Source organism: Budorcas taxicolor, chromosome X (assembly GCF_023091745.1).
Source record: "Budorcas taxicolor isolate Tak-1 chromosome X, Takin1.1, whole genome shotgun sequence".
Lineage (NCBI taxonomy): Eukaryota > Metazoa > Chordata > Mammalia > Artiodactyla > Bovidae > Budorcas > Budorcas taxicolor.
The window spans coordinates 110,799,908-110,826,477 of NC_068935.1; the positions used below are offsets into that span (position 1 = coordinate 110,799,908).

General features: G+C 35.9%; 1 protein-coding gene and 1 non-coding gene across 2 annotated transcripts in view; both read left to right on the forward strand.

Moving 5' to 3' along the window:
• Window positions 1-26,570, forward strand: part of DMD (dystrophin) — a 2,235,978-nt gene that overhangs the window by 203,066 nt on the left and 2,006,342 nt on the right. The window lies entirely within an intron of this gene.
• Window positions 13,782-13,853, forward strand: TRNAF-GAA (transfer RNA phenylalanine (anticodon GAA)). The gene has a single exon. It is a non-coding gene; the product is annotated as a tRNA-Phe (tRNA).

Genomic DNA, 26,570 nt, shown 5'->3' on the forward strand with positions numbered 1-26,570 from the left:
TTTGTAGGCAAAGTAATGTCTCTGCTTTTTAATATGCTGTCTAGGTTTCTCAAGCTTTTCTTCGAAGGAGCAAGCATCTTTTAATTTCATGGCTGCAGTCACCATCTGCAGTGATTTTGGAGCCCAAGAAAATAAAGTGTGTCACTGTTTCCATTTTTTTCCCATTTATTTGCCATGAAATGATGGGCCTGGATGCCATGATCTTCATCTTTTGAATGTTGAGCTTTAAGCCAGCTTTTTCACTCTGCTCTTTCACTTTCATCAACTGGCTTTTTAGTTCCTCTTTGCTTTCTGAAATAAGGGTGCTGTCATCTGCATATCTGAAGTTATTGATATTTCTCCTGGCAGTCTTGATTCTAGCTTGTGCTTTATCTAGCCTGGCATTTCTCATGATGCACTCTGCATATAAGTTAAATAAGCAGGGTGACAGTATATAGCCTTAGTGTATGCCTTTCACAATTTGGAACCAGTCTGTTGTTCCATGTCTGGTTCTAATTGTTGCTTCTTGACCTGCATACAGATTTCTCAGGAGGCAGGTTAGGTGGTCTGGTATTCCCATCTCTGTAAGAATTTTTCAGTTTGTTGTGATCCACACAGTCAAAGGCTTTAGCCTAGTAAATAAAGCAGAAGTAGATGTTTTTCTGGAATTCTCTTGCTTTTTCTATGATCCTACAGATGTTGGCAATTTGGTCTCTGGTTCCTCTTCCTTTTGTAAATCCATCTTGAACATCTGGATGTTCTCGGTTCACATACTATTGAAGCCTAGCTTGGAGAATTTTGAGCGTTATTTTGCTAGTGTATGAAATGAGTGCAATTGTGTGGTATTTTGAACATTCTTTGGCATTTCTTTCTTTGGGATTGGAATGAAAACTGACCTTTTCCAGTAAGATTGTTAGGAAGGGGAAATTTTTCCCCTCTGTTTCTTTGAGTTCTTTTAGCTGGACTAATGATAAAATTGACACAAGACAGACTAACTGAAGAAAAAGAAAAAAAATTAATTCATATGCATAGAGGTCTCATAAAAATGACACCTCACGGAAAAAGCAGGTGGCTTTTATACTGTTTGGAAGAAGAAATAGTAAATTTGACAGGAATTGATGGAACAAAAGAACTTTGGTTTCGGTGCTGAATTGGTAAGAAATTTAAGTCAAGTTTGAGCTAAGGTAGTAAATTATTAAAAAAGTAATGAGATTTGTATATATATGCTCATTATCTCTGGTAATAAGTATGTCCTCCTCTCTTCCAGGAAAGAGAAGGGAAGGTACCTTTCACACGAGAGATTTATTTCCTTCTTTCAGGGAGACAGAGAGGAGGGTCTGGTGTCCTTCCTGCAGTGAAATAACTTTGATTCAAAATATCAATATGACATTTTAAGGCATATTTTGAGACAGACTACCTTGGGTTCCCAACAAGATGTACATGTCTTGGTGCTAGAATCAGCTCTGCAATTTGCAAAGAATTTTAATTCTTGCATGTGAAGAGAAAAAAAGATGTATGAATAATCAGTATCATTTTGTTAAGAAAAGGAATGCAAAAAATGATTTAGGAAGATTTGGAGGTGTAACATAAGGAATGCCTTTTTAACATATATTTTTGCAATAAATTTTGTTAGCAGTAAAGTGTACCATTGCTGCCTTTGTTTTTAAAAATATATATATTTGGAGAATAAGCATGTTAAAGAGAACTAAGAATATGTTAAGGAAACTCTTTTGGATGATGTAAGATAGGGAGGAGAACAATGACTGAAATATCAGGCAAAAAGTCCTATAAGGAAAGTCAGCAGAATTGGAGTTGTTTAGTCAAAGTATTGAATAGAAAATAAACTAAGTGGTTCTTTGCTCATATTCATAATTTGAGTCCTTTGGTTTTGTTTTGTTGAATTCCATTTTTAATGGGCAAGATTTTTATTATGTTTTACAAGCACACAGAATTAATGTTATATAGGAGAGAATCGGTTGAACACAGTAAGTCTCTGGCAGGAATATAAATTGGAAGGAAGCTGCAAAGAAGCCTTCTATATTTTCTCTACAAAATCAGAAATAGTCTGAGAATGCTGTATATCTGAACCACTTGAATAATAATGGGAAATGGAGGATGGTTTATTAAGTAGTTTTCATTATTTATAAAAGGCTGAAAAAAGTGTGTGTTTTCCAGCAATAAGTTCACAGTAACACTTCAACTGTTCCTAACACTGAGAGTCCCTGTTTCACAACTATCACCACAGTCACAGAAGCCCCGGGCAATTCACCAGCATTGCCAAAATGCCTTAGCCCTTGAAGTCCAAGGAATGAGACACAGGAGTCTTTTAACATTTCATAACTCTGTGTTCTCATTCTTTCTAATAGACAGAACACAGCATCTGTGGTTCTTTAAGCACCATTCAGAAAGTCACATTAGAATCACTCCTTCTGCTTGTCCTGGCAGAGATTCCAGTCTGAGCACAAAAAATCTTGTCATATAATTCAGTTTCTGTACCAGTTAGCCCACCTACCCCCTCTTATTTGTATTGTGGAGCCTGTGACTCTGTTGGGGAGGAAAAATAATTTTCCCTTTACCCTTCTAGCTTCTTGGCTGAGACCCTCCCAAAGTAAAAGGAGATCACTACATGAAAAAATAATAATAATTTTGTTTGTTCATATTTTCATGAACCCCACAAAGATAAGAGATTCAGAGGCAGGCAGCTGGGATTTATATACCATCCTGGGCTAAGGAATGGGAAAGCAGTCTGAAACTTCAAAGGGGAGGAAGACAATTCACAGGAAGGTGAAAAGAGGAAATGCTGCCTAAACAAATCTTTGCCAGGCCATGCTGATAAATCTCTCAGATGTAAATGTTGTCTCTGGTAATAACCATCTTCCTGGTACAGGCTCTCTATCTAAATTCTTTTAGGCATTTAAAGAAGATGACAAAAAGCTATTCCTGTATATTCGGGATCTTGATTGCCTTCAGCTCAAAATAATCCTTATGCCAAAGAGGCACATTTGGGGGTGCCCTATTTTGAGGTGCTCCCCTTTTCCTCCATTCCCTATCTTATCAGAAGTGATTATTAGAAGAATATCTGGCACATAGTAGATTCGTAATAAATATTGCTGCATGAACGGATGAGGGAGTGAATGGTGGTAGAAAGTGAAAAGACATAGACCCCTGAGACATTAGACCACACTGTCCAATAAAGATATAATGTAAACCAATTATTTACAATTTTATTGTACCTACATTTATAATTTAAAAAGAAATAAGTAAGACTATTTTAAAATATGTTTTAATTAACCCAATATATTCAAATTGTTATCTCTTCAACATGTTGTCAGTATATTATTACAGAGATAGTTCACAGTATTTTTATACTACCTCTTTAAAATCTGTTGTGTGTTTACATTTACAACACATCTCAATTGGGAAGCCCAGGTGGCACAATGGTAAAGAATGTCTGATGCAGGATACAGCATGCTTGGGGCTGGTGCATGGGGATGACCCACAGAGATGCTATGGGGAGGGAGGTGGGAGGGGGGTTCATGTTTGGGAACACATGTAAGAATTAAAGATTTTAAAATTAAAAAAATAAATAAATAAATAAAAAATATAAAAATAAAAAGCTAAAAAAAATAAAATAAATAAAATAAAATAAAACCAAGGAAACCTTGTTTACACAGACAATCTAAAAAGAGAATCTGCTCTACCCACATTTGGCTGTCTATCTGGTGACCATAAAATAATTCTAATGTGAATAAAGTCACTTAATTATCAAAAAAAAAAAAAAAAGAATCTTCCTGCTAATGCAGGAGACACAGGAGAACTGGGTTCGATCTCTGGGTCGGGAAGATCCCTTGGAGAAGGAAGTAACAACCCACTCCAGTATTCTTGCCTGGGATACATGGACAGAGGAGCCTGGTGGGCTATAGTCCATGGGATCACAAAGTGTGGAACACAACTGAGCGATTAAGCACAGCTCAGCACATCTCAATTTGGAATAGACACATTTGAAGTACTCAGTGGACATATAGCTAGTGGCTACCATATTGGACAGCAAATTATAAAAGGATATTAAAGTATCTTGACTAGGTCAGGAAAGGACTTAGGTTACTTTCACCAGCATTCCATGAGCCAAAACCCAATTACATGATTCAACCTAACTGCAAAGTAGACTAGAAAATATAGATAAAGAGTAATCTTCAAGAAACTATTGGTTCGGCAACCTTAGTGTAATATATCAGGATATTGTCTAAAGTCTTCATTTGAAATAATTGCAAATAGTTGATAATAATTACATGGTATAGAGTAGGATGTATTGGTTTTGGAACCAAGTTAAAAATGTATATAATGAGTGGTATCAAGTATTTTTTTTTTTTTAGAATTATGAATTGAAGAAAAACTATGTTTTTTTTTCTTTGCTAAAACTGCATTCAGTACCCTCAAAGCAGTAAGTACAAAGAAAAACAAAACAAAATGAAAATACAAAATATATTACCAACCTTAGTAGTTTAGCTTATAAACTGATATTGAATTTGTTCCATGATCCATATTTCCAAATTGTTTTAATATTATGTAGGACTAGCCCAAGAAATGAAATGGAAGCAAAACAATGCAAGTTACCTTTCAATGAAGTTACAAGAGGGAATAGGAAAAAAGAACTCATTTTTTTTTTTCCTCATTCAACGTGTGGACTTGAAACTTTGAACATGTAGCGGCGGATCTGTTCTCATCTCAGATGTGTAGACCAAAAACAAGGTCATTTTAAGTAAGAATGACTCATTTCCTTAAGTGAGTCAGTATTTCATTTTTCTGCTCTGATCATCAGTCAGTATATGCACTGCTGACTTAATCAAAAGAAAACTTTAAAAATAAAAATTTCCTTGAAATTCTCCCCATTATTATCACCTCCTATATTTCCCTTGAAGTATGTTTTTAAAAGAAAAATATTTATATTTTTAGAACTGTATTGATAAATCCTTAGAATAATATAAGAACATGGAATTTCTAGCTATTTCTGCTTTTGAAATTCACACGTCAAACTATGAGCCTGTGTGGAACAATTATTGGAAAAGTGTCTAGAGCTTCCATTATTAACACATTTATTACAGTTTGAGTTGGGACTCTGTCCACTATTTTATATCACTCACTGTGTGGACAGAAATATAGATGTTAGGATAAAGCAATGCATATAAGAAAAACTACTCACTAATTACTGAGGAATATGTTGCCTACAGTTCTATGGAAATGAGTCAGATTTGAAACTCAATGATACGATAAATCAATGGTTATTTTTTAAAGGGTTATAAAAAGACTTAAAAAATTTTCCAAGCATCTCAATGAATTAACAAAAATACGTAGAAAATAAATAAAATAGTGAGATTATATATATACATGCATATGCGTGAGTGCTCAGTTGTGTCCGACTCTTTGCAACCGCGTGGACTATAGCACACCACGCTCCTCTGTCCATGGAATTTTCCAGGCAAGAATACTGAAGTGGGTTGTGATTTCCTACTCCAGGCAAAAATACTGGAGTGGGTTGCCATTTGCTACTATAGGGGATCTTCCTGACCCAGAGATTGAACCCATGAATCTTGTATCTCCTGCATGGTCAGGCAGATTCTTTACCACTGCACTACCTGGGCATCCCATATATATATATACACACACATATATATACATATATATATAAATATAAATACTTATGTTAAATTTGTAAATTTATTATATATATTTATATGTATGTTAAGTGATTTGATATAAACTATTTGACTACATTAGGCAAAAAGTCGAAGGTTTTCAACTAGATTAGGAAATTCAAGAATATATGCATATAATTGGTATAGTAATCTTACAATATTAAAATCTCCAAATAATTAAATGGTATTTATAATATTTATAGCATGAAGGAATATTTTAATTTAATTGCCATCAAATCATATACAATAGAAAAAGGGAAAGCAGAAATTTAGAAGTAGCAATTAAGAAGTAGTAGTTCTTAAAATATATTTCTGCTCCATATAGCCAATTAAGTAATGACAAATATAATTTTAGGATGACTCTCTGACTACTCATCACAAACACTAAATGAAGAATTCCTATTTCCTCATTAAATGTGAATTCTTTAAAAATTGGTGCTTTCTCCCCCCTCATTAGATTTACTTTTTTAAAAGGAGAAAACACAGTGTAGAAGCACATATATCAAATCATTACTGTGTACACTTTAAATAGCTTATAATTGCATTTTTCAGTTAAACTTAAGTAGGCCAAAAAATAGAAGAAAATAACTTAAATTTGCTTTCTTCAAAGCAAAAGTATCAAAATATTTCATTAAAAATAATTCATATGGTAGTTAACTATTTCAGAATAAAATATTTCTAATATTTATTTGAAGATGTTACATAACATTTGTGGAGGAGGAAGAAACTTTCCTCTACCTATCTAGGTTCTTCTAGTTGGCCTATGAATTAAAGTGAAATTGAAACCCATAAATAGGAGAAAATAAAATTTAATTACAAATGAACAGGGCTTCACTAGAAAAATTAGACCCAATAACAAGTTTGGCCACTGAGGCTTATTTGCCTTCAGAGAGAAGGAGAAGGGGGTAGTGGTTTGGGATTTCAAAAGGGAGCAAGACAATTCACAGGAAGACAGGGAGGTGGGAGGGGGGTTCAGGAGTGGGAACTTATGTACACCCGTGGTGGATTCATGTTGATGTATGGCAAAACCAATACAGTATTGTAAAGTAAAAAAATAAATAACTAATTAATTAAAAAAAACAAAGAAAACAAATGTGTGCTGAGCTTTACAGAAACAATGGGACACAGGGAGGATTTTTAACAGACTGTACAAGATACCTCCCTGTCTACCACTCTAAGTTCATATTATACTATAGTTGGGGTTCACTAGTGGCTCAGATTGTAAAGAATTTGCCTGCAATGCCGGAGACATGGGTTCGATCCCTGGGTTGGGAAGATCCCCTGGAGAAGGAAATGGCAACCCACTCCACAGTCTTCTTGCCTGGAAAATTCCACGGACAGAGGAGCCTGGCAGGCTATAGTCCATGGGGTCTCAAAGAATCAAACATGATTGAGGGACTAATTTTCTTTCTTTGCATTCTATAATTATTTTTGATGATGCCTTCCCTTCTGGAATAGATCTGCATCTTTTTAGGCAGTTAGGGGAAAGGTCAAAAGTTCTTACAGAGTCGTTTGGCCTTGATTGTTTTCAGCTTCAAATAATCCACATGCCAAAGAGAAATTTTGTGGTGCCCTATTTGTTCCCCCACACATTTTTCACAAGCTCTCTCAATTTTAGCACTGCATTGGCATAAGTAACCATGTGTAAGAAAAAATGACAGAGTTGTTGTGATGGAGGTAGTTTAGGTAACCTTTTAAAGTAATTAAAATCTGCACACGGTTGATCCAAATGAGGTAAATTTTAGAAAAAAATTTTACAGAGGCTATTTGTTCCTACCAATAAGATTCATCAGGTAATTTTTCACCTCTTATTTGATCAGTAAACATTCAATAAATAGGCTGAGCAATCTAAACTTTTAATATCCTTGTTCATGGTACATTCAAAAATGCAGTTTGATGCTATTACCAAAGTTCTTGTGCCCAGTGCACAATGAGGCCAAATAAACTGAAATGTCAGAGTTTAGAGCAGATAACGGTTTATTGTAGGCCAAGCAACGAGAATAGGTGGCTCATGCCCAAACCCCTAAATTCCTAGTTGTTTGGGGGGAAAATTTTTAGAGGCAAAATTTGTGGTGTGGGCTGCAGGGTGTGTGGCTTTCTTAATTGATTGGTGATGAGGTAAGAGGATAGTGCTATAGCAATCTTGTGCTTACCCTGAACTTACTATCCTTCACCTGAGTGGGCACCCTAGTTCCTGCAGAAGAGCTCAAAGACATTGTTACCTATATTCCTTGAGGAAGAATCAAGACTCTGCCCCAAGGCTGCACTATTATTTCTTGACTGCTCCTCCCTTATCTCTACATCCCCTTCCCGCTCTGATTAGCAACTATTTGAATCTGCCTTTTGGAACTGAGGGAAGGTCCTGGAGGCTACTGTAGGAAATAAAATAGGCAATAAAACCTATTTCCTACAAACAACAAATGAGGGGCACAGAAAGTATTTGTACCAGGGAGGGCCCCTCAGTGTCCTGCTCAATTTCAATACCTTGAAAGACAGTATTAAAACTTTCACAAGATATTAAAATATTTATTGAATTATTTTTAAAAGTCATGCAAATATAATATTTTTAAATATCATAAATAATTACCTTCTGGTTTGATTGAATAACTTTTCTCACTTCTTTATCCAAAAAAATTCTACCGAGAGCTTTAAAAACTTATATTTGGTGGCACCACTTAAAGTGTGATTTAGACTCCTCATCATTATTTAATCTTTGAAATGATACTTTATCATTTCTTAAATCAGTGTGGGTACATCGAACAAGGTTTGAGAGCCACTCTGTAGGACTGAGTCATTAGCCTGTAATTTTACAGTAGATAAAGTACTATGTTTTTATTACTTTGAAAAAAATAATGACCTTGCAACTGACTCTTGTGTTAACACTTTTATCTCAGCTTTACCACCATTAAATATAACTGTTTGCATTGACCACATAAGAATGCAGAAAATCACTGGGTCACAGTTTAACCTAATTCAATTTAAATCTAACAAAGATAGCCATAATTAGCAATGTACTGAATCAAAGGCCAGTGTTAAGTTACATTCAAAACTGTGTAGATTTGGGAGTAATTATCCTTAAACTTTAAAACATTATTCTGAGGATGCCAAAGCTCTTTAAGAGCTTATTGTATGGTACCTAATATTTTTCAAGGGCTGGATGATTTATGAAGTCTATGCTTTTACCTAACACCGTCAGTGCTGCTGTTGTACCTACTGTCTGAGTCTTTATAAATAGATCTTATTTCACTTGGGTTGCTTCAGGGTATAGGGTCATAGCCTTTATCAGTGGCAGTAAAAAGGCTAGTCCCCACCAAAGATTTTGAGTATTATATTAAAAAATCACAAAATGTGAACTTCTTACCTCCCAGTGCCCAAGACACCTGTCTTGTTTATAATGAATATGGTGACAGACATGATAGAAGCAGGGCATAGCTGAATAGGGACAGTCAGTGACATTTCAAGAACAGAGGAATTTGTATTAGAAAAATGGACAATGAGGGCTTGCTGCCCGAAATTGTTTGTTTCATGAAAAATGTGCCTGTTAGCAAAGTCCTATAACTAGGAATTTTAGATAAAGTTCACATGTTCATTTTTTAAAACACAGTGCTTTCCTATGAATTTAAGTTAAAAACAAGGGAAAAATATTCACTTAAAAAAAGTCACATTTAGGCTCAATATTGAACCTAAAATCTAAAGTAACTCAAGGATCATAGGATAAAAATGAAATGCTAACAACTAATATATTATCAAATACCAGGCACTGCTATAATGGATTTACTTGGGTTATCTCATTTAAAAAAAAAATTGTATTATTTTATGACTACACCACATGACATGTGGGATTTTCTTTCCCCAACCAGGGATTGAGCCTGTGCCGCCTGAGTGGAGGTGGAGTCTTCCACTGGAGCACCAGGGAAGTCCCTCACTTAATTCTTAAAGCAACACTTTGAGATGGATACTATGAGATGGACACATGAGAAAAAGCAGAGAAAAGTTACATAATCTGTGAGGGTAACAAAATTAGGATTCTTTCTAAGGCTTTCAGGGGTCCAGAGTTCGGATTATAAAATAATCTATCCTTGCTCTATTTTGGGGGCCTCCATTTTTTTTTTTATTTGCTGTTTGCCACCCAGTTCAAGAGAAACTGTGGGCTTCCCTGGTGGCTCAGAGGTTAAAGCGTCTGCCTCAAATGCGGGAAACCTGGGTTCGATCCCTGGGTCGGGAAGATCCCCTGGAGAAGGGGAGGACGGCCCACTCCAGTATTCTTCCCCGGGGAATCCCATGGATGGAGGAGCTTGGTGGGCTACAGTCCACGGGGTCACAAAGAGTCAGACACGACTGAGTGACTTCACTTTCACTTTCAAGAGAAACTATGAGAGTTCCTTATGATCCTCTCTCTCTACTCTCATGTGCACACACACACACACACACACACACACACACATTTGGAAGAAGTTTCATTAAAAAAGGCAATTTATTCTTACCATATGTTGCCACACTCTAATAATTTCCATTCCGTTGTGTTGGATTTGTTAAATTAAGAGCTGGCATGACATATAAATGGATTTCACAGTCTACTCAAGTTTTCACCTGTAGCTTGAAAAACACCTCTCTAGGTGACTCCCTTGAACTACTTATTTATAAACTCAGATCCTAAATTTAAGTTTTTTGACTTGAAAACAGTTGCTTTTCCCTCTTGACTTTGTAACTATGTCAGTCGAAGAATTGTTTGTTTTCTCATTGCTATATAGACTAGAATATCTGTATATGAAATGAGAACTTTGCCAAACAGGCTGTCTGTAACTATAGTGTGTGGGGCCCATACTCTGTAAAACATACCAGTTTCAGTAAAAATCCAGTACATTTTTTTTTTCTTTACTGGGATTCAGTATGCAATATAGACAACCAGTGTTTAAGGGGAAAAAATTTAAAAGTGAAAGACTAGATTCAGTGTACTTTTTTCTCTTTCTAAATTATAACACAAGAGTTCTCACCTAAGAAACTTAGAAAAGGCAAAATTTTTAGAAGTATCAGAGTCAGAATGTTTTGTTCCTACTGAGAACATGCATCTTAGTGTATCTTTAGAGGTGACCGGGAGAAGTCTGCTACACAGTTAAAATAATTTAAATTATACACCTAGATTTCTTTTGTGTGAGAAAATCTGGGTCACCCATCATTTCCAGATGAATAAGAAAGATGTGCCAGTGCTCTTTTTATTACCACGGCTTTGAAATCAGTGTGTTGTCTTACTTCCCATTGTTCAGACTTTAAAAATTTTTATTTTTTATTAAATATGATTGCCATGAAAAAAGATGTATATATTTAATGTATATTATCACCATATGCAATTATAATAACATAAATTATGCCTTCACCTCTAAAAGTTTCCTCCCTTCTCTTTTACTTTATTACATTTAACATAAGATCTACCCTCATAACAAAATTTTAAGTATACAATACAATATAGTTAACTATAGGCACTCTCCTATCTAGTAGACCTCTAGGACTCTTTTATCTTCCATAACTGAAACAATGTATACTTTGACCAACCCATTGGTCTTATTGTTGCTTAATTACAAATACTTAAATAAATCAGGTTTCTATCAGATCAAGGATCTATATCAAATAGATGTTAGTGCTGATAAAAGGTCTTTACTAGTTGGAATTATTCCAAAACCTGAATGCGTTTTCCAAATCATGGCATTTTTCTTGAATGTAAATAAATATATTTAACAGTACAAATCATTTTGTATTTCAAAAGAATGTCAAAATGTTAAACATATACTGACGTAATAGCACTGCAAAATTTCCCAGAAGAAAAAAAATTAGGAGCACTCATAATAAACAGTTGCAAGCTGTGAAATGGCAAATTAAAGCAGAGGATTGAGTTGTTTTTCTAGTTAAATTTGAGGGAAAAAAATCACAAGTTTTGCAGAATTAACTAGTTGCATTTGATGTGAAAGATATTTTTGGTCAAAATTGTCTTAATAAATTTGAATTCTTCATGTTCACTAAAATGAAGAAAGAGTCTGTGGTATATTTTAGTTGGAGAAATTTTTGATACACATTTTTAAGTAACTATAAGGTCATATCCACTTATGTGTATGTTTGTTCACATAACCCTATAGGTGTGTATAACATATGTGTAGACAAGGGTATAAATTTTTAGTAATTAATGCCTGTGTGTGTTAGTCGCTCAGTTCTATCCGACTCTGTAACCCCACGAACTGTAGCCCTTCAGGCTGCCCTGTCCATGAATTTTCCAGGCAAGAATACTGGAGTGGGTTGCCATTGCTTTCTCCAGGGGGTCTTCCCAACCCAGGAATCAAACCCCAGTCTCCTGCACTGCAGGCAGCTTTTTTCCAATCTGAGCTGCCAGGGAATCCCAATTAATGCCTAAACTTGTGCTAATTACTAATAAGTGTATACACTTATCTAGCTGTTAAAATGCTGCACTCAATATGTCAGCAAATCTGGAAAATTCAGCAGTGGCCACAGGACTAGAAAAGGTCAGTTTTCATTCCAATCCCAAAGAAGGACAGTGCCAAAGAATGTTCAAACTACCACACAGTTGTGTTCATTTCACATGCTGCTGCTGCTGCTAAGTCACTTCAGTCATGTCCAACTCTGTGTGACCCCATGGACAGCAGCCCACCAGGCTCTTCTGTCCACAGAATTCTCTAGGCAAGAATACTGGAGTAGGTTGCCATTTCCTTCTCCTTTCACATGCTAGTAAGGTTATGTTCAAAATCCTTCAAGCTAGGCTTCAGCAGTATGTGAACTGAGAACTTCCAGATATACAGGTTGGGTTTAGAAAAGGCAGAGGAATCAGAGATCAAATTTCCAACATTCATTGGCTCATATAGAAAGCCAGGGCAGAAAAAAGTACCTACCACTGCTTCACTGACTATGCTAAAGCCTTTGACTGTGTGGATCATAAAAGCTGTGGAAAATTCTTGAAGAGTTGGGAATACCAGACCACCTTACCTGTCTCCTGAGAAATCTGTATGTGGGTCAAGAAGCAATAGGTAGAACCTTACATGGAACAAAGGTTTAGTTCAAAATGGAGAAAGGAGTACATCAAGGCTGTATATTATCACCCTGTCATTTAACTTATATGCAGACTTTCATATCATGTGAAATTCTGGACTGAATGACTCACAAGCTGGAATCAAGATCATCAGGAGAAATATCAGTGACCTCAGATATGCAAATGATACCGCTCTAATGGCAGAGGGTAAAGAGGAACTAAAGAACTTCTTGATAAGGGTGAAAGAGAAGAGTGAAAAAGCTGGCTTAAAACTCCACATTCAAAAAACTAAGATTATGGCATCTAGTCCCATCACTTCATAACAAGTAGAAGGGGGAAATGTGGAAGCAGTGGTGAATTTTGCTTTCTTGGGTTCCAAAATCACTGCAGCCATGAAATTAAAAGAAGCTTTCTCCTTGGATGTAAAGTTATGACCAACCTCGACAGCATATTAAAAAGCAAAGATATCACTGTGGTTTATTCTGTAGTCCTGTATGGATGTGAGAGCTGGACCTTAAAGAAGGCTGAGTGCCAAAGAATTGATGCTTTTGAACTGTGGTGTTAGAGAAGCCTCTTGAAAGTCCACTGGACTACAAAGAGATCAGACCAGTCAATCCTAAATGAAATCAACCCTGAATATTAATTGGAAGGACTGATGCTAAAGCTGAAGCTCCAATTCTTTGGCCACCTGACACAAAAAGCCAATTCATTGGAAAAGTCCCTGATGCTGGGAAAGATTAAAGGCAGGAGGAGAAGCAGATGCCAGAGGATGAGATGGTTAGATAGCATCATGGACTCAATGGACATGAATCTGAGCAACTCTGAAAGATATTGAAGGATAGAGAAGCCTGGTGTACTGCAGTCTATGTGGTTGCAAAGAGTTGAACATAACTTAGTGATCAAACAATAACAACATCAAAACTTGTGCTATTTGATTCAGTAGCCACAAGGCACATATGGAAATTTAAGTTTATATTGGTGAAAATAAAGTAAAATATGTTGTTCCTCCATTGCACTGGCCACATTCATAGTATGCAGTAGCCATGTGTTTTTAGCCGTCTTAATGGATGATATGGGCTTCCCTGGTGGCTCAGAGGTTAAAACGTCTGCCTGAAATGCAGGAGACCCAGGTTCGATCCCTGGGTTGGGAAGATCCCCTCGAGAAGGCAATGGCAACCCACTCCAGTACTTGCCTGGAGAATCCTATGGAGGGAGGAGCCTGGTAGGCTACAGTCCATGGGGTCGCAAAGAGTTGGACACGACTGAGCGACTTCACTTCACTTTTAATGGATGATACAGGTATAGAACATTTTCATCACCACAAAAATTTCAAATGGACAGAACTGGTTAGCTTTTTTTAAGAGTACAAAACTTTAGTTATTAAATTTGTAATTATTTAGCATATGTTTATTACATTCTAAAGAACCAACTTTCACCTCAAGGTATAGGAAAATTTAGCCTGTGTTTGACTTTAATGGAGATCTTTGATTTTGTTTTTACTAAGTAAAAACATGAAATCTAAACTGAAATATTTAGTTTGCAAAGAAAAACAAATTTTAGATAAGATACAATAATTTTTAATGAGAAAAAATGAGAAGAGAGGTACTACTTTTACACGTCTTCACATTTGTTCTGACTATAATTAGATGCAAAATGAATTTTAACAAATTAAGGATAATGTCACTGTAATACAGTCTCCAAAATGGTCTCAAATTATGGTTGCCAGTTAAGGTACAGGATGCTCTGTTCTCACCTCTTCTAGAATGAAGCTTGGCTTGTAAGATCAAGATGTATGTTCTTATTATCCTTCTTTTGCCATTATTGTTGTGGATGTCAGGAACAGGGACATAATGTTTTTCTTTGTTAGGTACAAACCTTTTATGAACACTTTTTAGGCACTGTTTCAAACTGGAGATGTACTTGCAGAGTGTTTTTTTCCTATGTAAGTGTAGCATTAAACTCTCTAGGTAATAGGCATATACTGAGTAATACTGAACATGGATCCATGTGATAGGATTTGATCACAGTTCAAATGCTTGTAGTTGTGAATCATCTGATGTGAAATTGACACCTATGGGTGGTGTTTCAGGGGGGATCCAAAGAGGCCCCAGTCCTTTATGTTTCAGAGCAGAAGAATCCAGCAAAAGGCAAAGTGATAGATAAGAAGTGATTAGAATAGGACGCTTGTGAGGCTTACAAGTGGGCAGACGAGAGAGTGCTGTGCCCCGAGAACTTACTGGGCTACAACTTTATAGTCAAAGAAAAGGCAGGGAAGGGGAGAAGAACGTCTTTGTCTTTCTTGAATAGATGTCATGTTTCTATCATTAGTTCCTCCTTCAGGATGGGCAGGGGAGTTTTCATGTCTTCACATGGTCAGGCTAGGTCCATGAATTATTGTTCTTTATGTGTACACAGAGCATGTCCTAACATACTGAGCTCACTGGTCAGGATGTAGGTATCATGCCACCATTGATTTATTGTTTTGGAGCATGTCTCATGTCTCTGTTGCATGGTTTTGTTTCTAAGCAAGCCTTCTTGGTTTTGTGGTTAAGCAAACTTTCTTTTTCAAGTAATCATTAACTTACAGGGACCTCCCATATTGTTTACTTACAATCTCCTAGTGGGATTAACTATTTAATCACCTTTGTCCCTTTACTCTGTCCCTATCAAAATGCCTGTTTTAGAGGGTTAACCTTCTAAAAGTAATGACGTTTGTAATGATGGGACATTATAGTATCTGGAAAAAAAAAATTTAGTGACTTTTCCTAAATCACTCTCATTATTTTGAATTGACACTTGTGGGTGACAGCTAACTCCTCTCCTCTTTAGAAGGGATAGAAATTCAGGGGAAACAATGGAGTCATTTCTGGATTTTATCAAGGACTAATGAATTGCATTGTACTCTGTTGGTCAGGGTGTCTCTTAGAATTTTTAAGCTTTTTTTTCCTTCTATCATTATTTCAGTAGGAAAAGTGTTAACTTTTTTTTTTTCTTCCCAGAGGTGGTACACTATAGCTAGGCTTCTGAGTGTGGTCTATAGGAAGATATTTATAATCACCTAAAAGTTTGATTGGAAGGAAAACAACTACCTTGAAATCTATTACATCTGTGCTATAGGCAAAGAAGAAATCCCCAAACAATTTAAACAATTTAAATTAAATTTAAATTTCCAATTTAAATTAGAAATAAACTATATGATCATTGCTTTTTCATTTGATATTTTGATGATTCTATGTGTGACGATATGGTCATCAATCAAGGAGTAGATGACTGTGTGTAGTAACATTGCAGTTACCCAGTTAATATAAAAACAAATATATATTAATCAATGACAGCTTTTCTTATTTTCATACAGAGCTATGAAATCTCTAGGCTATGAAAGAGAATCGCTAAAAATTAGACAGCTATTAATAATAGGATTAATTAGATTCTGGCCCTACAGCTAAGAAAATAAAGTGAGAATTAGAATAGCACCAAAGTTATACCAGTTGTTTAAGTGACAAAATATAACTAATTAATACTAATAAACTAAAGTCTAATTAGATGCTATTTTCATAAAATAATTTCATCAACAGGCAAAAATCTTGGAAAAATATGACCTCCTGGGGTGAATATCAATAATTCCTTGATAATAGAAGCAATGTATTCATTTAAATGTATTATGATTACAGCCTTTGAAAGCATTGAGTTTTCCTTGTAAAGACATGCCATTTTCTGTAAAATTTTTGTAAAAGAAAGTGGCTTGTCTTCATTGTTTCTATGTGAAGGTCAAACACATTACTTTTTAGCAACAGAATTAGGTTTCTCTTCTTAATTTTGCAACATTTGTGACATTTCCTGAAATTCATATAGAGAGCACCAGCATGATCAAGAAATTCATTTTTCCACATTTACTTTGATGTTAATCATAGTGATCTTTCAAGTTGCTTTATGATTTTGAGAAAGAAATTCCAAAATGAAAGTGGCTGCTGAATCCTAGACCAAAACAGAATAGTGGTGTCAGATGAGATGTGTTTTGCAGTGTTTTGTCACATTTCATTTTGATTTTTACTTTTTTCTCTGTTTGACATATGTTCTGAACTGGGGTGCTATAAAGTTTTTATTGCCATAAGTTTGAAATGACCACATTACTCATGAGCTGGAGAGTCACAAGTGAGTTTTTAGCTTCTTTCAAAGCTGTAGAAATAAAACTTTATAGCACCCTACCCTGGTGTATGTTATTTTATGTGATGACACATTTGGCTTCACTTTACTCTTTTCTTTATTCCTCTTCATTATTTGCTTCTTGAATTATAGCAGAATTGGCATTAAAGATTTCCTAATGTATAACAATTTGATTTAAACTACATTTTATAGTACCCTCCTGTATTTTTTTCGTGCAGATTCTTTGACCTTTAATGACCATCTTTTTTTTTTTAAATTTTAAATGGTCGGTTTAAACTTTGTTCATTGTGAAATTTATTGCTGTTGGAACAGTGGTTTACTGCAAAAGGTAGCTTTTGTTTCCAAGCAAATCAAAACTGTTAGTCAAGATGAAATATGAAAGATGAATATTTGCTTCCTCTTACATAAGTAATTAAAATTCTTAACACATACATGGGCTTCCACAGTCACATTACACAGTTTGTGTAGTACATGTACTTCAGTAAAACATGAGCCTTCTTTTTCTGTTATGTAATCTACTCTACAAGGACATCAATATCTCATGCTGAAAGTATCCAAACTATAAAGTGATTCCAGAATTAGCTTATTCCAGAGGGAAACTACAAACAGTGTGGCTGACCTGACAGCCTGGAATGATGTGCTCAGAATGGATCCAACACAGAGCTATTTGTTTTAAGTTCAGGAAGCAAGCTTACTATTTTCTCAAGTGTATTATGTATTTTTTTTTTTCAATTTTAAGATAGAACTATGGTAAAGAAATAGCCAAGTAATTCCTCAGACTTCTTTGAACAAGTCTCCCAACTTCCATCAGATCTCCAGATCTTAAACTGGTGCTTTTGAAGGTTCTATTTTAGTGATTTCTAGAAGGCTGATTATCTTAGTGAATAAAGTCAGAGACACGTGGGCATGACTGAGCCAGATTCAAGAAAGACTTCTGTTAGTTGTCATATTCTTTTAACTCATACATTGTTAACACTGAAAAGTACTGGTTTTCTTATTTGTGGATTCGGCTTTTTCTTACCATAGTAGTTACAGTGGAAATCTCCATTCACTTTGTGTGCACGTGCACACACACACACATGCAAGCATACGCATACATGGTGTTTTACATGTGTGAGGAGAGAAGACCAGTATTAACTGACTTTAACTTTTTACTTTGAGGAATAAGGTGATTTTGCAGTGTTTTGTGAATATATCAGTTTCTTGTGTGGCTGATACATGTATGCACTATTACTGCTGATTTGAGAAGGGATGCGTTCTTCTGGACACTTCCTTTTAAATGTTAGGGCTTAAGTTTTAAAGAATCCATTTAAGTGAGATGACAAAAATAAGTGACTGGTTTATCCTGGAGAAGCAGTGAACAGGTTTTGTTCATCTATAACTTGAGAAAGCACGTGACAGCTTCCACAAATAGCATGATAGAATCAGGTTGATCGTAAAGGTCTTCATTTCCTGCTAAATGGGAAGGAAAAATTAATTTGCTCCTTTCATTAGAATGTGGCACTGAAACGACAGAAGGAGACATTGTTGTAGGTCAGTATGGAATGAAATCAAATAAATAAGACTATACATACTTTAGTGTGGTGAGGAATCACCAAAAATGTAACTCTCCAGCAGTGAGCTGAATCTGCCTGTGTTTTGCCTGGCTGCTGTGCTTGTTGTGTGGGCCATCTGGCTCCTGAATGCCCGTAATGTTTGCACACTCACACATCAATCAGAAGTGGTGCAGGGCATATTGGAAAGCACCAGCCAGTTAGGTGACATGCCAGGACTGCAAAGCACTCAAGCGAGATTGCCAAGCATGGAGCTTCTACTCAGTCTGACATCAACATAGGCATTGGAGGCACCTTTAGCTTCATCTGACTGTACCATTGATGTCAAGGTTCTGCTAGATTAGGCATGTGGATGTCAGGTCATATAAGGCCTCATTTATGTCATTGGATTTGCCTGTGTAATTCAAATGGAGCAAAACATAAAAAAACAATCTTGAGCCTCATGTCCTGTTTTTTTTTTTGAACATAGAATAATGGTTGACCTAAATTGTCATGCATTCTTGACCAATAGACAGACCTCAGAAGCATCTTGGCATATCCTGCTCCCAGATCTACATTATGCTGCTAGTTTTTCACAGAAATGTGAAATTCATAATCTTCCTCATAACCTTCACAGAAAAAGGAAGGGTTGCAATAAAATGAATTCCTGTTTCCTGTGGGTTTTCAACTAGTTCACTGAAGGGACGAACATACTTTATAAGGAATGTAGAGAAACTCTTGAGTTCATGGAAATAAGATGGAAGATTAAAAAAACAAAAGAATTCTTGTCATTCAGCCTTTTGAATTAATGGCTGGTATTCTCATTTTTTTAAAAAAACATTACTCAGTGATATTGATCACAGGTTTTAATTTGTTGGTTTCAATTCTGATGATGACAGAAATTAACTGAAAACTGAGAAAATCACCTGGAGGATTGGTTATATTATTTCTTAAAAAAAGAAAAAAACCCAAATGGATATACTATAAGGACTAAAATGAAATGTCCCTCTGTTTGAGTTGTTTTAAAATTTAAATTGGGTGTAATGGGTAGTGTATATACAACTTGATCTGGTTATTAGCACAGTTGATACTCACCTAGAGAGGTATAGAAAATGATGCTATGATTTTTTTCTTTGAAAATTATTTCTTAATATTTGAATTTCTAAAGTCACCAAGAAAATAAGTGAAAAGATAGTAGTATATTATTTATAACATACTTACATAAAATAGATTTCCAAATAATTGATTTGTGTTAAACAAAGATGTGTGATAAAGTAACTTGTGGAAAAGCTTTAAAAAATAGTTTTGATTTGTCTAACTTGGTGTAATAATACAAACATTAAAAATACAATAGGAGGTCGTCCTAAGATGGCAGAAGAATAGGATGGGGAGACCACTTTCTCTCCCACAAATTCATCAAAAGAACATTTAAACAGAGTGAATTCCAAAAAACAACTTCTAAATGCCAGCAGAGGACACCAGGCACCCAGAAAAGCAGCCCATTGTCTTTGAAAAGAGAGAGAAGAAATCCAGCTCCACCCACCAGAACACAAACACAAGATTCCCTAACCAAGAAACCTTGACAAGCAACCGATACAACCCCACCCACAGCGAGGAAACTCCACAATAAAGAGAACGCCACAAACTGCCAGAATACAGAAAGGACACCCCAAACACAGCAATATAAACAAGACGAAGAGACAGAGGAATACCCAGCAGGTTAAGGAACAAAGAAATAGAGGAAAACAACAGAATGGGAAAGACTAGAGATCTCTTCAAGAAAATTAGAGATTCCAAGAGAGCATTTCATGCAAAGATGGGCTCGATAAAGGACAGAAATGGTATGGACCTAAGAGAAGCAGAAGATATTAGGAAGAAGTGGCAAGAATACACAGAAGAACTGTACAAAAAAGATATTCATGACCCAGATGATCACAATGGTGTGATCACTCATCTAGAGCCAGACATCCTGGAATGTGAAGTCAAGTGGGCCTTAGAAAGCATCACTGCAAACAAAGCTAGTGGAGGTGATGGAATTCCAGTTGAGTTATTTCAAATCCTGAAAGATGATGCTGTGAAAGTGCTGCACTCAATATGCCAGCAAATTTGGAAAACTTAGCAGTGGCCACAGGACTGGAAAAGTTCAGTTTTCATTCTAATCCCAAAGAAAGGCAATGCCAAAGAATGCTCAAACTACCGCACAATTGCACTCATCTCACATGCTAGTAAAGTAATGCTCAAAATTCTCCAAGCCAGGCTTCAGCAATATGTGAACCGTGAACTTCCAGATGTTCAAGATGGTTTTAGATAAGGCAGAGGAACCAGAGATCAAACTGCCAACATCCGCTGGATCATGGAAAAAGCAAGAGAGTTCCAGAAAAACATCTATTTCTGCTTTATTGACTATGCCAAAGCCTTTGACTGTGTGGATCACAAGAAACTGTGGAAAATTCTGAAAGAGATGGGAATACCAGACCACCTGACCTGCCTCTTGAGAAACCTATATGCAGGTCAGGAAGCAACAGTGAGAACTGGACATGGAACAACAGACTGGTTCCAAATAGGAAAAGGAGTATGTCAAGGCTATATATTGTCACCATGCTTATTTAACTTATATGCAGAGTACATCATGAGAAATGCTGGGCTGGAAGAAGCACAAGCTGGAATCAAGATTGCTGGGAGAAATATCAATAACCTCATATATGCAGATGGCACCACCCTTATGGCAGAAAGTGAAGAGGAACTAAAAAGCCTCTTGATGAAAGTGAAAGAGGAGAGTGAAAAAGTTGGCTTAAAGCTCAACATTCAGAAAACGAAGATCATGGCATCTGGTCCCATCACTTCATGGGAAATAGATGGGGAAACAGTGTCAGACTTTATTTTGGGGGGCTCCAAAATCACTGCAGATGGTGACTGCAGCCATGAAATTAAAAGATGCTTACTCCTTGGAAGAAAAGTTATGACCAACCTAGATAGACTATTAAAAAGCAGACACATTACTTTGCCAACAAAGGTCCGTCTAGTCAAGGTTATGGTTTTTCCTGTGGTCATGTACGGATGTGAGAGTTGGACTGTGAAGAAGGCTGAGCGCCAAAGAATTGATGCTTTTGAACTGTGGTGTTGGAGAAGACTCTTGAGAGTCCCTTGGACTGCAAGGAGATCCAACCAGTCCATTCTGAAGGAGATCAGCCCTGAAATTTCTTTGGAGGGAATGATGCTGAAGCTGAAACTCCAGTACTTTGGCCACCTCATGCGAAGAGTAGACTCATTGGAAAAGACTCTGATGCTGGGAGGGATTGGGGGAAGGAGGAGAAGGGGACGACAGAGGATGAGATGGCTGGATGGCATCACTGACTTGATGGACGTGAGTCTGAGTGAACTCCAGGAGTTGGTGACCGACAGGGAGGCCTGGTGTGCTGCAATTCACGGGGTCGCAGAGTCGGACACGACTGAGCGACTGAATAGAACTGAAAGGAACAGGATAAATGCCCACAAAACCAAACAAAAGAGGAAGAGATAGGAAATCTACCTGATGAAGAATTCCGAATAATATTAGTGAAAATGATCCAAAATCTTGAAATCAAAATGGAATCACAGATGAAATAGCCTGGAGACAAGGATTGAGAAGATGCAAGAAAGGTTTAACAAGGACCTAGAAGAAATAAAAAAGTCAATATATAATGAATAATACAATAAATGAGATCAAAAACACTCTGGAGGCAACAAATAGTAGAATAAGGGAGGCAGAAGATAGGATTAGTGAAGTAGAAGATACAATGGTAGAAATAAATGAATCAGAGAGGAAAAAAGAACAATGAATTAAAAGAAATGAGGACAATCTCGGAGACCTCCAGGACAGTATTAAACGCTCCAACATTCAAATCATAGGAGTCCCAGAAGAAGACAACAAAAAAAAGACCATGAGAAAATACTTGAGGAGATAATAGTTGAAAACTTTCCTAAAATGGGGAAGGAAATAATCACCCAAGTCCAAGAAACCCAGAGAGTCCCAAACAGAATAAACCCAAGGCAAAACACCCCCAAGACACATATTAATCAAATTAACAAAGATCAAACACAAAGAATAAATATTAAAAGCAGCAAGGGAAAAACAATGAATAACACACAAGGGGATTCCCATAAGGATAACAGCTGATCTTTCAATACAAACTCTTCAGGCCAGGAGGGAATGACAAGACATACTTAAAGTGATGAAAGAAAATAACCCTACAGCCCAGATTACTGTATCCAGCAAGGATCTCATTCAAATATGAAGGAGAAATCAAAAGCTTTACAGACAAGCAAAAGCTGAGAGAATTCAGCACCACCAAACCAGCTCTCCAACAAATGCTAAAAGATATTCTCTAGACAGGAAACACAAAAAGGGTATATAAACTCAAACCCAAAACAATAAATTAAATGGCAGTGGGATCATACTTATCAATAATTACCTTAAACTTAAATGGGTTGAATGCCCCAACCAAAAGACAAAGACTGGCTGAGTGGATACAAAAACAAGACCCCTATATATGTTGTCTACAAGAGACCCACCACAAAACAAGGGACACATACAGTTGAAAGTGAAGGGCTGGAAAAAGATATTCCATGCAAAAAGTGACCAAAAGAAAGCAAGAGTAGCAATACTCATATCAGATAAAGTAGACTTTAAAACAAAGGCTGTGAAAAGAGATAAAGAAGGACACTACCTAATGATCAAAGGATCAATCCAAGAAGATGTAACAATTATCAATATATATGCGCCCAACATAGGAGCACTGCAATATGTAAGACAAATGCTGACAAGTATGAAAGGGGAAATTAACAATAACACAATAATAGTGGGAGACTTTAATACCCCACTTACACCTATGGATAGATCAACTAAACAGAAAATTAACAAGGAAACACAAACTTTAAACGATACAATAGACAAGTTAGACCTAATTGATATCTATAGGACATTTCACCCCCAAAACAATGAATTTCACCTTTTTCTCAAGCACACACAGAACCTTCTCCAGGATAGATCACATCCTGGGCCATAAATCTAGCCTTGGTAAATTCAAAAACATTGAAACCATTCCAAGCATCTTTTCTGACCATAATGCAGTAAGATTAGATCTCAATTACAGGAGAAAAACTATTAAAAATTCCAACATATGGAGGCTGAACAACACGCTGCTGAATAACCAACAAATCACAAAAGAAATAAAAAAAGAGATCAAAATATGCATAGAAATGAATGAAAATGAAAACGCAACAACCCAAACCTGTGGGACACTGTAAAAGCAGTGCTAAGGGGAAAGTTCATAGCAATACAGGCATACCTCAAGAAACAAGAAAAAGGTCAAATAAATAACTCTACACCTAAATCAACTAGAAAAGGAAGAAATGAAGAACTCCAGGGTTAGTAGAAGGAAAGAAATCTTTAAAATTAGGGCAGAAATAAATGCAAAAGAAACAAAGAGACCATACCAAAAATCAACAAAGCCAAAAGCTGGTTCTTTGAAAGGATAAATAAAATTGACAAACCATTAGCCAGACTCATCAAGAAACAAAGGGAGAAAAATCAAATCAATAAAATTAGAAATGAAAATGGAGAGATCACAACAGACAACACAGAAATACAAAGGATCATAAGAGACTACTATCAGCAATTATATGCCAAAAAAATGGACAACGCGGAAGAAATGGACAAATTCTTAGAAAAGTACAACTTTCCAAAACTGAACCAGGGAGAAATAGAAAATCTTAACAGATCATCACAAGCACAGAAGTTGAAACTGTAATCAGAAATCTTCCAACAAACAAAAGCTCAGCCCAGACGGCTTCACAGCTGAATTCTACCAAGAATTTCGGGAAGAGCTAACACCTATCCTACTCAAACTCTTCCAGAAAATTGCAGAGGAAGGTAAACTGCCAAACTCATTCTATGAGGCCACCATCACCCTAATAGCAAAACCTGACAAAGGTGCCACAAAAAAAGAAAACTACAGGCCAATATCACTGATGAACATAGATGCAGAAATACTTAACAAAATTCTAGCAATCAGAAGCCATTAAAAAGATCATATACCATGACCAAGTGGGCTTTATCCCAGGGATGCAGGGATTCTTCAATATCTGCAAATCAATCAATGTAATACACCACATTAACAAATTGAAAAATAAAAGCCATACGATTATTCCTGTGTTTGATGAGTGCTATTTGCTTGGCATTATGCTTAGTCTATCACATCTATTATTTCATTTTTTCCCATACAATAACATGGTAATGCTGTATTATCTCCATTTTACAGATAGAGAAACTGAGTCATAGAGAAGGAAAGTTAAAATTTATAAAAGATATATAACTTCAGAGTTTCTTTTTTATTGTTCACTAAAGGAAAGCTGATCTGGTCCTTGGGCAGATTTTTATTCTTATATATAACAATATTATTTTTACATTTCCAACACTTTCTATAATATAAAGCAAATAAACAATATCTTTTTGGGGAAAAGGCAATTCTGTAGTCAGACCCACACATGAAGCACTTGGCCTTTGTAGATTTCAACAGTCAATCTGAGGAGCTATTTTTCTGGCTTTGGCATCTACTTTGTTGGCAAGTCCCCCAGCTGTGGTGTTGGCAACTTCATGACTGTGACTGCCTCTGGTTTTTCCACAGTAACTGGCTGCAGCTCACTTCCCTGGGCTGTCCTATTATCTTTAAAATTATTTTCCTTGACTTAAATCAGAAGACTATAGTAGAAATTGTGAATTTTCCTGACATTTTCCAAAGATGTTAGGAAATTTGTTAAGATTCTTCAGGAATAAACTTTGGATTCTAATATGTTTCCTCTTAGGAATAGATCCATGTGCTATAGTAGGCATGGAGGAATGAATGCCCTCAGTTATGGCAATAAAATAAAATAAAACTATCCCAAACTATTATTTGTAGCAATCAATACTTTTAATCATTTGCCTTTTTAATCAAAATTAGGTTGTAGAGTACATTGTAAACAATAAAATACATATAATGTGCAAAACATTAGAATATGCTGTCTTGTTCTGGTTGGGAAAATACCATAATTGTGTGTATGAGAGTGACATTATATAAGGCCCTAGAATTATCCAAATTAAAATATCTGTATTTTTGTGTAGCTTTCCATGTGTGCATACACACAAAAGCATATACACATAAGAATTTTATATAGTCACATGTGCATTGTAAGACTATCTTCTTATGGAGATGTAGAGCTTAGGATTTCTTTATCAATGTAAGATAGGAACTGCTAAAGCATAAAATGAAATTAAGCATACTTTCTTCATTCACGTATCGCTAGTCTTCAGAATTAGTTGCCCTATGGGTACCTTTTTAATTATATTGCACATCTTTCAATTAAATATTGGGAGGTTGAAAATTAAGTGACAATTCTAATGTTTTTGGTGGAGGAGCTGAAGCTATACTATTAAACAGCTAGTAGAGAAAAGGCGAAGGATATTTCTTTTTATCCAGGAGTTAATTACACAAGATGCACACTGCACAAATGTTAACAACAAGGGTGATACAAACAGTACGTAAAAGGATTCCAAAGAGAGGCAGCTGCTTATGTTAAAGTAGATTTAAAGTGCTACCTTGTTTAGTTATACAAATTCTAATGAAGAATGATTTATGTTTTATGAGTAGAAATAATAGTTAATATTTACTGAAGTGCTTACCATATACCTGGCACTGAACTAAAGGTTTTATATATATATATTATATTTTAGTATATAACCACCCTAGGAAATAGGTTCTACTGTTACTTCAGTTTTTATACGTAGGGAAATGAAAGCACAGAGGTGAAATAACTTGCCCACAATCACACTTTCTTGGGCTGTTAATGATCAATCAACCATCGCTTCCTTTCTTCCTAAGACCACCTCCCTTAAGAACATGTTACAGATTTTAGATAGGTGTTTTAATGAACTATTTGTATCAATTATGGCTCAGAAGAATCCTAGTTAATAACTTGAAATTTTCTTGAGCTGACAGGGAAGGAATACTTCCTGTTTAAAATTGGAAAGAAAAAAAACCAAACCAACAAAAACAGCTTCAGGCAGAAAAGATGCTTCAAAGACCAGCTCATGTACGTAATGTCTATTCAAATAAGTTAGTAAATGGCTGATAAGGTCATACCATGCAGCATTCC